This window comes from Herpailurus yagouaroundi, unplaced genomic scaffold, assembly GCF_014898765.1.
Source record: "Herpailurus yagouaroundi ecotype Mexico unplaced genomic scaffold, PumYag 216, whole genome shotgun sequence".
Taxonomy (NCBI): Eukaryota; Metazoa; Chordata; class Mammalia; order Carnivora; family Felidae; genus Herpailurus; species Herpailurus yagouaroundi.
In genome coordinates this window covers 3894861-3906789 of record NW_024412447.1, presented here as the reverse complement: position 1 = coordinate 3906789, position 11929 = coordinate 3894861, and the positions used below count along the sequence as shown (strand labels likewise).

General features: G+C 54.8%; 1 protein-coding gene across 1 annotated transcript in view; it reads right to left on the bottom strand.

Annotated features, from left to right (window-relative positions):
- The window catches only part of SLC29A4 (solute carrier family 29 member 4), a 28144-nt gene extending 16563 nt beyond the window's left edge, over positions 1-11581 (bottom strand). The window contains exon 1 of the mRNA XM_040455793.1: positions 11252-11581. The gene's annotated coding sequence lies outside the window, so the exon portion shown is untranslated. The remainder of the gene's footprint in view (positions 1-11251) is intronic.
- Positions 11582-11929: the final 348 nt, after the last annotated feature.

Below are 11929 nucleotides of genomic sequence, written 5' to 3'. Positions count from 1 at the left end.
CGCCCTCGCCCTCGCCCTCCCCAACCCACGGCGCCCGCAGAGGCGGGGGCGGGGCCGAGGCTGAGGTCGTCTCCCCGGACACCCCGGGGAGGAGCGTGGTGGCACCGGGCCACACCCCGGGTGACCTGAGGTTGACCTAGCCCGCCACCGCCAAGCCCACCTCCCCGCGTGGATGCCCAGGCTCACTCATCCCCTTCCCCACTCCTCTGCCCTGAGTCGGCCGGGGAGGGGAGGGGGGGCAGGCCTAAGGTGCCCAGGTCAGTGGGTGAGCCAGCTCACGGGGTGGCCAGACTCAAAGTTTTGAAGGATGAGTAGGAGTCCGTGGGCTGGAGACCTCGAGGTGCGCGGATTCCAGCCGGGTCTAAGGATTGCCGCTGCCCCCTGCGTTGCTCCCTCGCTGGGTCCCCACCTCGGTCCCGTCTCTCCTCCCCCCAGCTTGGGAGCAGCCCCTGACTAGGTAGATGGAATTATAACCTTCTCTCAGGGCTGAGGGCCCCAGCTCCTGTGCCTCTGTCTGAGCCTCGGTTTATTCTTCTGTAACGTGGTTTTAAGAGAGACCGTGGAAGCTCAGGGGACATTACAGAGGGGAGCCCACTGGGGCCCTGGCACAAGAAATGAGCCAGCGATGGGGCGGTTCCACATGCAGGGAAAGGGGTCCTGCCTCAAGGTGACAACAGGAACCGGCTGGGAGGTGGTCCTTCCAGGGCTGGGATCTGTGTCCTTGGGAAGTAGGTGACCCCCCTCCCCACCCAGGAACCAGCCACCAGGATGGGATCAGAATACAGCACCTGTCAGAGCACCAGCCACGCCCCTACCTGGATGCCCCTTGTCCCTTTCCACCAGACTCGCTGCTCCTCCCCCTGCCCTGAGACCCACCTCTGCCGTCCGACAGGAAGCCCAGAGCCCACACTGTGGTTGGCACCTGTTCTCAAAGCCTTGTCCCCCTCTAAAAGACTAGAAGTCCCCTGGGAGAAAGCCCTGCTTGATTTCTGCTTGGATCGGCAGTGCCCGGAGGAGTGCATGGCGTGCGGTAAGAACCAGATATTTGTTTGAAGGGTGGACTGAACTGAGCGCTGAATAAGGCTGCGCTGAGTGAAGTGACAGCGTGCACTGAGGGTGGACGCTCCCCCTGCCCTTCGTTTGGTGCTGTTTGGAGCAGGGGAGATGGCCAGCTGCTCTAAGAAACGGACCTTAGAGTAAATGAGCCTCGTACTTCCCATGGGTCTGGAGCTTTGAAAGCTCTCCTCCTGGGGGGAAATAAAACTTATTCGGGGTGGGGGGCACCTGGGCGGCTCAGTCGGTGAAGTGTCCGAATCTTGGTTTCGGCTTGGGGCACGATCTCACAGTCCGTGAGTGCGAGCCCCATATCAGGCTCTGTGCTGACAGCACGGAGCCGGCCTGGAATTCTCTCTCTCCCTCTCTCTCTGCCCCTCCCCTGCTCTCTCTCTCTCTCTCTCTCTCAAAATAAATAAATACACTTTAAAAAATTTTTACAAAATTACTCGGTGTGTGTGAGACGCTGTGCTAGATACAGAGGACACATCAGGGTCCCTGGCCCCGTGGGGTGTCAGTCCCCAGCAAGCAAGCAGTCACTTCAGGAAGTGTCAAATGCCTGCAAGACAACAGGACAGGATGGAATAGCGTGTGACTGCGGGGATGGGGTGGGCATCATCGTCTAGTGGTCAGGGAGGGCCATTCTGGGAAGGTGACGCTTGAATTGACTGACGGGAAGGAGCCCGTGTGGGGAGGTTTGTGGTTAAGGGTGTTTCGGACAGAGGGAACAGCAAAGTCTCGGAGTCAGAAAAAACTTATTATATTCAAGACCGGAAAGAAGGTCAGTGTAGCGGGAACAGGGGAGGAAGAACCTTCCGGTGGGAGACGGGAGGTGAAGTCAGGGCAGAAACCAGCCTGAGGGGGGGCCTTGTCGGCAGGGGGAAGGTCGGGGAGCCCCAGGGGTGTTTCGGTTGGAGGAAAAAGCGTGAGGTGATCTATGTTTTCAAAATCCTCCGTCGCTGGTGGGAGTGCAGATTGGAACACCCTTCTGGAAAGCAAACGGCCCCCCCAAACGTGCCTACCCTTTGGTCCAAAAAAACCGAGCCCAAGGCAGCCATTCTAAATACAGAAAAGGCTTGTAGAGGAAGAGGTGCATTGCACCATTGTTGCACTTGAAAAACTCAGAAAGGCCAGTGAAGGACCACGTAACCACACAGAGAAATCCTGTCACCACTAGACGGTACGGTTCTGGGGTACTTCCAATATCATGGAACCGCCAAGGTCAAAGTGGTAAGTGACACAGCAACAGGAAACGGGAAGGAATACAGAAGACACTTTGCATCGAGGCCCCAACGTTAAAAAGACAAAACAAACCCAGAAAACGGGTAAAATGATTCTCTGGGAATCTATAAATGAGCAGACCACCTGCTATCAGAAGAGAAAGGAATCTAAATAGAACAATCACTCGACGGAAGATAGAGGGTTCCTGGGTTTGTTCGTTTTTTTAATGTTTTATTTATTTTTGAGAGAGAGAGAGAGAGAGAGTCAGAACATGAGTGGGGGAGGGGCAGACAGAGAGGGAGACACAGAATCTCCCAGCACAGAGCCCGACACGGGGCTTGAACTCACAAGCTGTGAGATCATGACCTAAGCTGAAGTCGGACGCTTAACCAACTGAGCCACCCGGGTGCCCCAAGGGATCCTGTTAAAGAACAATATATTACCCCTGCGCTCAAAAACCCAGGCTTGGTTGGGCAGGTTCACAGAATTTCAGAATTTTACCAAACTTATATAGAAGTTACTTACAGTAAACTTCACTGTTCCGGGGCACAGGAAAAAAATACAGAAAGAAAGAGCTTCCTAAACCTGACAGATTTCTCTAAGAAAAGAACACATCAGTCTGACCTCTGAATATCAATATAAAATCCTCAATAAAATAGTGGCCAACGAAATCCAGCAGCACATTGAAATCAGCAAGCTCTACAACAGGGAATACAGGGCAGGTCTGATGGAAACTATGCTATTAACACCATGGCTCGTAGTAACAGCTCAAAGAGGAAAACACGGTCATTGATACAGATACGAAAATGGCAAAATAGGGGCACCTGACTGGCTCGGTTGGTTGGGTGTTAAACTCTTGATTTCGGCTTGAGTCGTGATCTCGCGGTTTGTGGGTTCAAGCCCCATGTCAGGCTCTGTGCTGCCAGCATGGATGCTCTCTCACCCCTCCCCCCCCACCCCTCCCCTGCTTATGTGCTCTCCCTCTCTTAAAGTATATAAATACAAAATTTAAAAAAAAATAATAAAATGGGTGAAATACATTTGGTTGGCACTTGGTAAAATGCAACCTCTGTTCCCAATGACTTGCAAAGTTTAATAAAATAGGAATCAGTGGATTTTTATGTGGACAGCAAGTCGAAGGCACATCTCTTTATTTATTTTTTTTAATGTTTATTTATTTTTGAGAGAGAGAGAGGCAGAGCATGAGTGGGGGAGGGGCAGAGAGAGAGAGGGAGACACAGAATCCGAAGCAGGCTCCCGGCTCTGAGCTGTCAGCACAGAGCCTGATGTGGGGCTCGAACTCACAAGCTGTGAGATCATGACCCGAGCTGAAGTCGGACGCTTACGTGACTGACCCTTAAATTTTTAACATTTATTTATTTATCTTGGGGGGCGGGGAGGGGCAGAGGATCTGAAGCAGGCTCTGCCCTGACAGCAGAGACCCGGATGCCGGCTGGAAACCACGAGCCCTGAGGTCACGACCTGAGCCAACGTCAGATGCTTAACCCACTGAGCCACCCAGGTGTCCCTTTGGAATAATCTTAATTAGAAATGTTCAACACCTATACAAAAAATTGTAAAGGGACATTTAAAAAAGAAGAAGAAAGAAAAGAAAGGAAAATCTTTGCGAGGAAGATAAATAACCCAGAGGAAGATAAATAACCCAGAGGAAGATAAATAAACAGAAAGGCCTGCCCCGTTCTTCGGCAGGAAGACTAAAAGTGTGACCAAGATGTCATTTCTCTAAATCAATCCTCTGATCTCACATCATCCCAGCAGAAATAACAACAAGATGTCCTTCCTCTGGAATCAAACTGATTCTGCAATTCATATGGGCAAATGTAGTCGCGAGAAGGATCCCAGAAAAGACTGAAGAAGAAGGAGAAGGAGTCGAGACGAACTTGCCAGACACCAAGGCTGAAACCAAGCTCCTGTACTGAGAGCGGTGTGGGCTAGACTTTGACGAGACGAACCAATCATGGGGACAGAGCATAGTTCTGGAAGTCACCCAGATGTGTGCACTGATGAAGGTAGCCTGACGTGTCGACGGGAGGAAGATAGATTATTGTGTAAGTGTTGCTTGCGCTGGGGGGGAGGCAATCTGAAAACAAAATCAAATAAAATAAAATTGGGTTCCTATCTCACGCCTTATACCCAAGCGGAAACCAAACCCTACCACCAACAGAATAACAAGAAAAAACTCCAGATTTTTGGTTTTTAATCATCTTATAGGAAGAATGTTCTAAGGAAGGCCCAAAACTCAGAAGCCATTAATGAAAAGACCACTAAAAATAAAATGTGTGCATGGAAAAACCCATTATAAAAAAATGGAACAGGGGCGCCTGGGTGGCGCAGTCGGTTAAGTGTCCGACTTGAGCCAGGTCACGATCTCACGGTCCGTGAGTTCGAGCCCCGCGTCGGGCTCTGGGCTGATGGCTCAGAGCCTGGAGCCTGTTTCCGATTCTGTGTCTCCCTCTCTCTCTGCCCCTCCCCCGTTCATGCTCTGTCTCTCTCTGTCTCAAAAATAAATAAACGTTGAAAAACAAAAATTTAAAAACAAACAAACAAACAAAAAAAAAACAAAGTGGAAAAGATCAAATAACCAATAGAAAAGATGGGTAAAGTCCATGAACTGACAATTTACAAAAGAGAAAAAAAACAACAACAAAACCAAAACCACAGTGGCTCCGGCATATGAAAATTGCCCCAGTCTACACCTACTGAGAGAAACACAAATTAAAGCTATAATGAGAGGCTGTTTTTCTCTTATCAAATAGGCCAAAACCAAAGTTTGAGGCAAGAGGCCCTCACACACATGGGGGTAGACCGTAGACTTGTACGTCTATGGAAGGAAATTCTGCACCTTGGTCAAAATCTTTAATGCAGAAACCATCTGTTCCATTAACTATTTTTTAAGAATGTGTACGTGATACTTGCATATCTGTTCAAAGCTATGTATTCAAGGGACATTTGTTGCTTTTTCCTAACACCAGAAGATTAGAAGCAACCTAAACGCACAACAATATGATGGTATACTATGCAATCGCTAAGAAGAATGAGGCAGGTCTACTTGTATTGATGTGGATCCGTTTACAAGATACACTGTTTAGTTAGGCAAAAACAACACCAACCAACCAAACAAAAAGCTGCCGAAAACTACGATGGCTAATTGTATGCATCAACTTTAGGCTGGCCCATGGTGCCCAGGTATGGGTCAAACATTGTTTCTGTATATTTCTGTGAGAGTGGTTTTGGATGAGGTTTACATTTAAATCGGTGGACTCTGAGGGAAGCAGATTGCCCTCCGTAGTGTGGGTGGGCCCTGTCCAATCAGTTGAAGGCTGAATGGAACGGGAAGCTGATCAGCCCTGAGCAAGAGGGCGTTCTGCTAGCAGACAGCCTTTGGACTTCAGCCACGACGTCAGCTCTTCCTGGGTCTCCAGGGAGCCGACCCACCCTGCAGATTCGGGGCTTGCCAGCCTCCGTAAGTGTGTGTCGATTCCTTAAACTAAATCCCTGCAACACGCACACGCACACACGCATCCTGTTTCTCGGGAGACCCTGACTAATACAGTGTGCAGAATATGAAACCGTTTGTGTTAAAAAGGGAGAGCATAGCTGGGAGTGCTCACCGGCACATAGGTTGTTCTGGAAGGATGCACCATAGGCAGGTGATAGTGATTGCCTTGGAGAAAGGAGCCTGTGGGGCTGGGGTCAGAGAAGGGACACTTATTTCTACTGTGGCCTTTTGCACAAGTGGAATTTTTAAAGGGGCGCACGCAAGATACACAATTGTGCACACGGTATATTCACTCCACACAGAGAAATGATTATAACGAAAACAACATTGGTCGTCACTGAATATTCCTCTGTGCGTCTCCACCTTTTCCACAGTAAGCCACGGTCATCTGTAACGCTTTTTGCCACGCACATGCTTATCATGGAAAACAAAACGTGTTTATGTGCAGGGGCGCCTGGGTGACTCAGTCGGTTAAGCGCCTGACTTCGGCTCGGGTCCTGGTCTCACCACTCGTGGGTTCGAGCCCCGCGTGGGGCCCTGTGCTGACAGCTCGGAGCCTGGACCCTGCTTCGGATTCTGTGTCTCCTTCGACGCACGACCCGCCCCCCAGAGATGCCCGCTGGCGGGAGGTGAACGCCAGGCCCCGTCCCGTCTTCGGCGCAGCGTCTCCCGCGAAGGGCCGGCAGACTCCCCACCGCGGCACTCTGCACGTGTACCGGGGACTCGGTGACTCACGCTGGCCACGGGGATGTCGCTGGTGGTACGGAAGCGTTTTCACCTCAGCACCGCCGCGGTGACACGGCCGGCCGGTCCCCCGAGCGACAGGAGACGTGTGACGCGCAGCCACGCGGCCGACGCCGCCCCCGGAGCCCCCGACGGCCTGTGGGCAAGCCGGTCAGGGCGAGCAGAGCCACCTGGCCCGCCACCCTGTTGCGTGCCGCTGGCCCGTCCGTTACGTGGCAGCGTTGCGGCCGTGGAGAGCGGAGACGTCGACTCATCCACGTTAGCCGTGGCTTTGAGGGCTACGCTGTCCTGTGCCCCGGGGACCTCGTGACAGATGCGTGCGCCCCGCCTTGCCCCATGCTGGGGGAGGGACTTACTGCACTCCTGTTCCGTCACCTGGGCCCGGGCAGTGTATCTGGCTTGGTGCAGGGGGAGGTGGTGGCGGGGTCCGCCTCGTGGACAGAGTGAGCGGGAGCCTCGCTTGGCGAGTTCCAAGTGCTGTTGTAAATGGCCTCAGATGCTCTCCCCCCCCCCCCCCCCCACAAAAAACAGGTCATCTTTCAGTAGGACAGCTACCAAGGCCTCCTCCTTGGCCTCTCGGCTTTTGACTCTGCCCTGCAGCCCACCTTCCCCGACACAGCGAGCTTTCAAAAAGGCGTCCTTCTGCTAATTCTCTCCCGTGCTTCCTCAGCGCGGCAGGGATTGAAACCCAAAGCCCGAAGTGTTCTGACCCGGCTGACAGCTTCCGACTGTTTCCTTCCACTTGCTGACCGTCAAGGAGAGGCTGAGAAGGGGGCGTGGGCTCCGGGTGGGCTCGATGTGCCTCCGGCCCCACCGGCAGGGGGGTTCCGCTCAGCTCCGCTCAGTCCAAGCTGATGTGATTCCTTTGCAAACTTTGTGGGCTTCCTGCGTACCTGACTGCGGTATGCTCTGTCGGGCAAAAGCCACACACGCGCGTCTGTCGGAGACATCTGTTTGGGGCCATGCGACAGGCACTTCAGAGTTTGAGGAGCCTGCTCGTCAAGCAGAGAGAGGCTAAGTCTCCAGATTCCCAGAAGCCTTTCCAGCTAGCGAGAGTTTCAAGAGTTTCAAGCATGGCCTGGAGTGTTTCTTAGCCACGACTTTTACTGCGGACAGTGGCACCTTTGAGATTTTGCTCGACCTGACACTGTGTTACATCAGCAATACTCTACATTTGATCTTTGCCTCAGGTGAATCCTTTCCCTGGGGCCCTGGGGTCTTTCTTTCTTCTTTTTTTTTGTTTTTAATTTGTTTAATGTTTATTTATTTCTGAGAGAGAGAGAGAGAAAGAGAGCGAGCAGGGGAGGGGCAGACAGAGAGGGAGACACAGAATCCAAAGCAGCTCCAAGCTCTGAGCTGTCAGCACAGAGCCCGATGTGGGGCTTGAACCCACGAACTGCGAGATCATGACCTGAGCTGGAGTCAGATGCTTCACCGACTGAGCCGTCCAGGCGCCCTGGGTCTGTCATTTCTAGTGGCCCATCCAACCCACCCTCCAGGTGCGAGTCCTTGTGCAGGAACCTCGAGGGAGACACTGGCCCAAGCTAGACTTTCTAGAATAACTCTCACTGTTGCAGTGACGACAGCCTCCAGCCTGGCCATCTATCGTCCATCCTTCCCAAGGGGCAGGGGCCGCCGCAGACCCGACACTCAGTCTGGGTGATGCGCCTCACCAAAGACCAGCGGGCGACTCAAAGCATCATCCGACCTCCTCCAGCCACAGAGTGGGCTTGTCTCGTTTTGGGGGAGAGAGGGACTCAAGATGAGCTTTAAAGTAAACTTAACGTCTGGGTGCCCGAGTGGCTCAGTCGGTTAAGTGTCCGACTCTTGATTTTGGCTCAGGTCACGATCTCACGGTGCATGAGTTTGAGCCCCGTGTTGGGCTCCGCGCTGACAGCATGAAGCCTGCTTGGGATTCTCTCTCTTTCCTTCTCTCTCTCTGGGCCTCGCCTGCTCGCATTCTCTCTCTCTCTCTCAAGATAAATAAATAAATAAATGAACAAACTAACTTAATGTCCGCAAAAAGACCCATAAGACTTGTATTCATAAGGGTAAAAACCCGGCCACAGCCCAGGCATCCATCCATCCAGCAGGAGACGAGTCAACAGACCGGCTCCTTCCGCGCCACGGCGATCTACGCGGCAATAGAAAGGAACATACCACTGATACCCCAGTAACTGTGAAGAATGTCAAGGGCGTTGCACCCACCGTGAAAAAGGCCGACCCCAGAGGGACTCCTATCCACTTGCACAAAGTTCGAGTCTAGGCAACACGGATCTAACGTAATTAAGATGGTGACCACCGTCGGGGAGGGCGGGGGCACAGGGCACTCTCCGGGGCCAGCGCAAAGCTCTCTATCTCGGCGGAGCTCCGGCTGCTTCCGCAACGTGTGCATCTGTCACAACTCCCCAGGTGTCCGTTTTAGATTTGTGCCTTTCACTGTTTGTGAGTTTTGCCTAAAAACAAAAACCAAATAGCAAAACAAAAACAACCCCCTCCTCCCAAAAAAGAACAAAAAGCAAAAAACAAAAAAACAAAAAAACCCAGAAAACAAAGCCAAACCCGATACTGACCTCTAGCTAATGAACTGCATGTTGAGGGGTGAAGTTCACTGATGTCTGCCACCGACTCTGAATGCACTAAAAACAACGTGACGGGTTGGTGGCTGGCGAGGGGGACGCGGGGACGGGCAGCTGTCCCAGAAAGCCAACAGAGCAAATACAGACAGTGAGCATATGGGTGATCGCTGCACAATTCCTTCGGATCTCCTTTATGTTGAAAACTTTCATAATAAAATGTCGGAGGAGAGAGAAGGATCAAGAGAGCCCAGCGGCGTCCCCCGCCTGGCCGTCGCTGCTCCACGGGGGCTGTTTCAGGCCACGGTGGCTGTGCCATCTGCTACCTACGGAGCTCAAACCTAATTTAGTCCCAACTTATTAACTTAAAGCCCATTAGAATCTTCCCATCAACTGGTATTTGCAGCCAACAGCCAGACAGAGAGAGAAGCGCCGGGCCTGCCCAGGACACACGCGGCCAGGGAGGGAGAGGGAGCCTCCCGGGGGCAGAGGGAGGGACGCCGCCTGGGCTGCCCTCCAGGGCCAGCCAGCTGGACGCGCCGGGCATGGCCGGGCTCCGCAGATCGCCGAGGGGCGGGGGTCTCCACCCCTCAGTATCGCCCCTGCTGCAGGGACGGCCTTCACCTCTGTCGCCTTCTCTAATTCTTGTGGGGACTGGGGCACCCCCCCCCCCCCCGCCGAGCCCCTTTTAGGGATGAAGAAGCCAGCAGGTGTGTGGTGGGGTGGGAATCCCCCAGGGATGCTGGGTCGTAGTCATACATGCACCATTCTTCACGCTCACAGCCACCCCCGGGGACGCGGAGATCAATTGAGTCACCTTAGGGCAGGTCCCAGGGACCAAGGCATCAAAAGCCTGTTTCTGACCGTGGGCGGAAAAGGCCCCTGGGACTGCCAGGCCCAGAGAGGAGAAGGCCCTTGCCCGGCGTGGCCCGCCAGGACGCAGAGTCAGCCCCGTCTCTGCCCCCCCAACCCCACAGTGACTCCGGGAGGGGAGGCTGAGGCTCGGAGAGGCGGGAGGGCTTGGCCCAGCCACACAGCGGGGCCAGGCAGACACTCGTCCCTCGCTTGTCCCTCCCTCGTCCGCCTGCCCTGGGTTATGCCACGCCCTGGAACGTCACACCCTTAGACCTGGAGATCAAAGGAGTGGCCCCGGCCAGGGCTGTAAGCGGCCTCCGGGACTCGATGCCCCAGGCCAGCCAGCAGGGTCCCAGGGCTCCCAGGGCTGCTGCGGTCTGGCCCCGCTCCAGGAGCTTTTAGTAGGAGGAGCTCTTTATTACGGCTGGGCTGCGGTGGATGAGGCTGGGGGTAGCCTTGGAGGGAGCCCGGGACCTGCTGGGAGCCCTGACTCCCCCTTCCCTGCCATCCCCGCCCGCCTAGACCCTGCACAGCCTCTGCGACTCCCCAGCCACACCCAGCCTCCTGTGGCTCCCCCTCCCCCACAGTCCGTCCCAATCTCCTACCCACATGGTTCCCTCCACCTGCAGGGACTGCCCGTCCACACGCACTCGCCACTACCCTTCCGCTTCTATTCCTCTGTCCGCAAAGCCTCGGGGCCCACAGTCCCCTTCTCCGGGGAGCCTCCCCTGACTTTGGCGAGGTAGGAATGACCCTGAGCACTCACTGGGTTGTCAGGCATCGGGGAATCCTTACCTGGACCACAGCCCGAGTTACAGAGGGGGCTGAGGCCCAGAGACGTGAAGCCACTCGTCCAGCACCACACAGCTCAGAATCTTGAGGACTTAGCTCCTCCCTGGGTCTCAGGGCAGGGCTGGGTCTCGAGGAGGGCTCCGTAAGTGAAAGGGAGGATTACCGTCAGGGGGGTGGGGGGCGCAGAGTGATGCCAGCCCAGCGTCACCAGATGAAGGTGACCAGATTCTCGTAGACACCTCCGTTCCCAGAGCACCTACACGATGTCTCACGTTCTGCTCTGGAATCAGCACGCCCATTTCACAGATGAGAGGATGCCAGAGAGTCACAGAGGCTGGCCCAGGCTCTCCCGGCAGCCTCCGCGGGAGGGGAGGGGCAGGTCCGGGACGGGAGCGGGTGTCCCGCCAGAGATCGGCGGCCGCACCTGAGCCGCACCTGAGCCGAACCTGAGCTGCACCTGAACCGAACCTGAGCCGCACCTGGGCCTTACCTGGGGCTTGTCTTGCTCGGTCGGAAGCCTTACCGGTGCAGCTAGAAATTGCTCGTCAGACACGCTGTTCGCCGGAGGCTTTGTACTCTCTATTTACAAGAGGAGGCTTGTGAGCAAATTAGCAGGGTAACCAGGGAAAATGTTTGGCTTCCGTGGGTGGGAGTTGGAGCCATCTGTTCCCGAGTGCTGAGCAAACACTGGAGCCGTCGCGGGAGCCGGAGCGCCCGGCAGAGCCGCGGAGAGAGCTACCTGGCCCCGGTGGGCTGTGTGTCCCAGGGCAGGGTGCTCACCCTCTCTGGACCTCAGGGTCTGCCTCGGTGGGGCCGAGGGGCTGCGGCTCCACAACGCGCCCTGCCTGCCTCCCTTCTCCTCCTGCACACCCCCCCCACCCACTGTGGTGTAGACGAAGCCCCTCCCAGGCGGAGGAAGCCTGCCAACACACAGCTCTCTGGGCCTTCCCAGCACCGGCCTTTGAGGTTTTAGTTGCCACTGGATTTGTTTTGTTCCCAAGCTGCCGAAAATAGCTTTATTGTTTCCTCTGAATATAACGACGCTATTTCGCCAGCCCAGAAATGTAGGACATAAACCAAGCGAGAGCCCCCCCCCCCCCCCCCCACCTTGGACGGACACATCCGTTGAGCAGAACGTCTCTGTGAGCAGTCCGGGGTCCACGTGTGC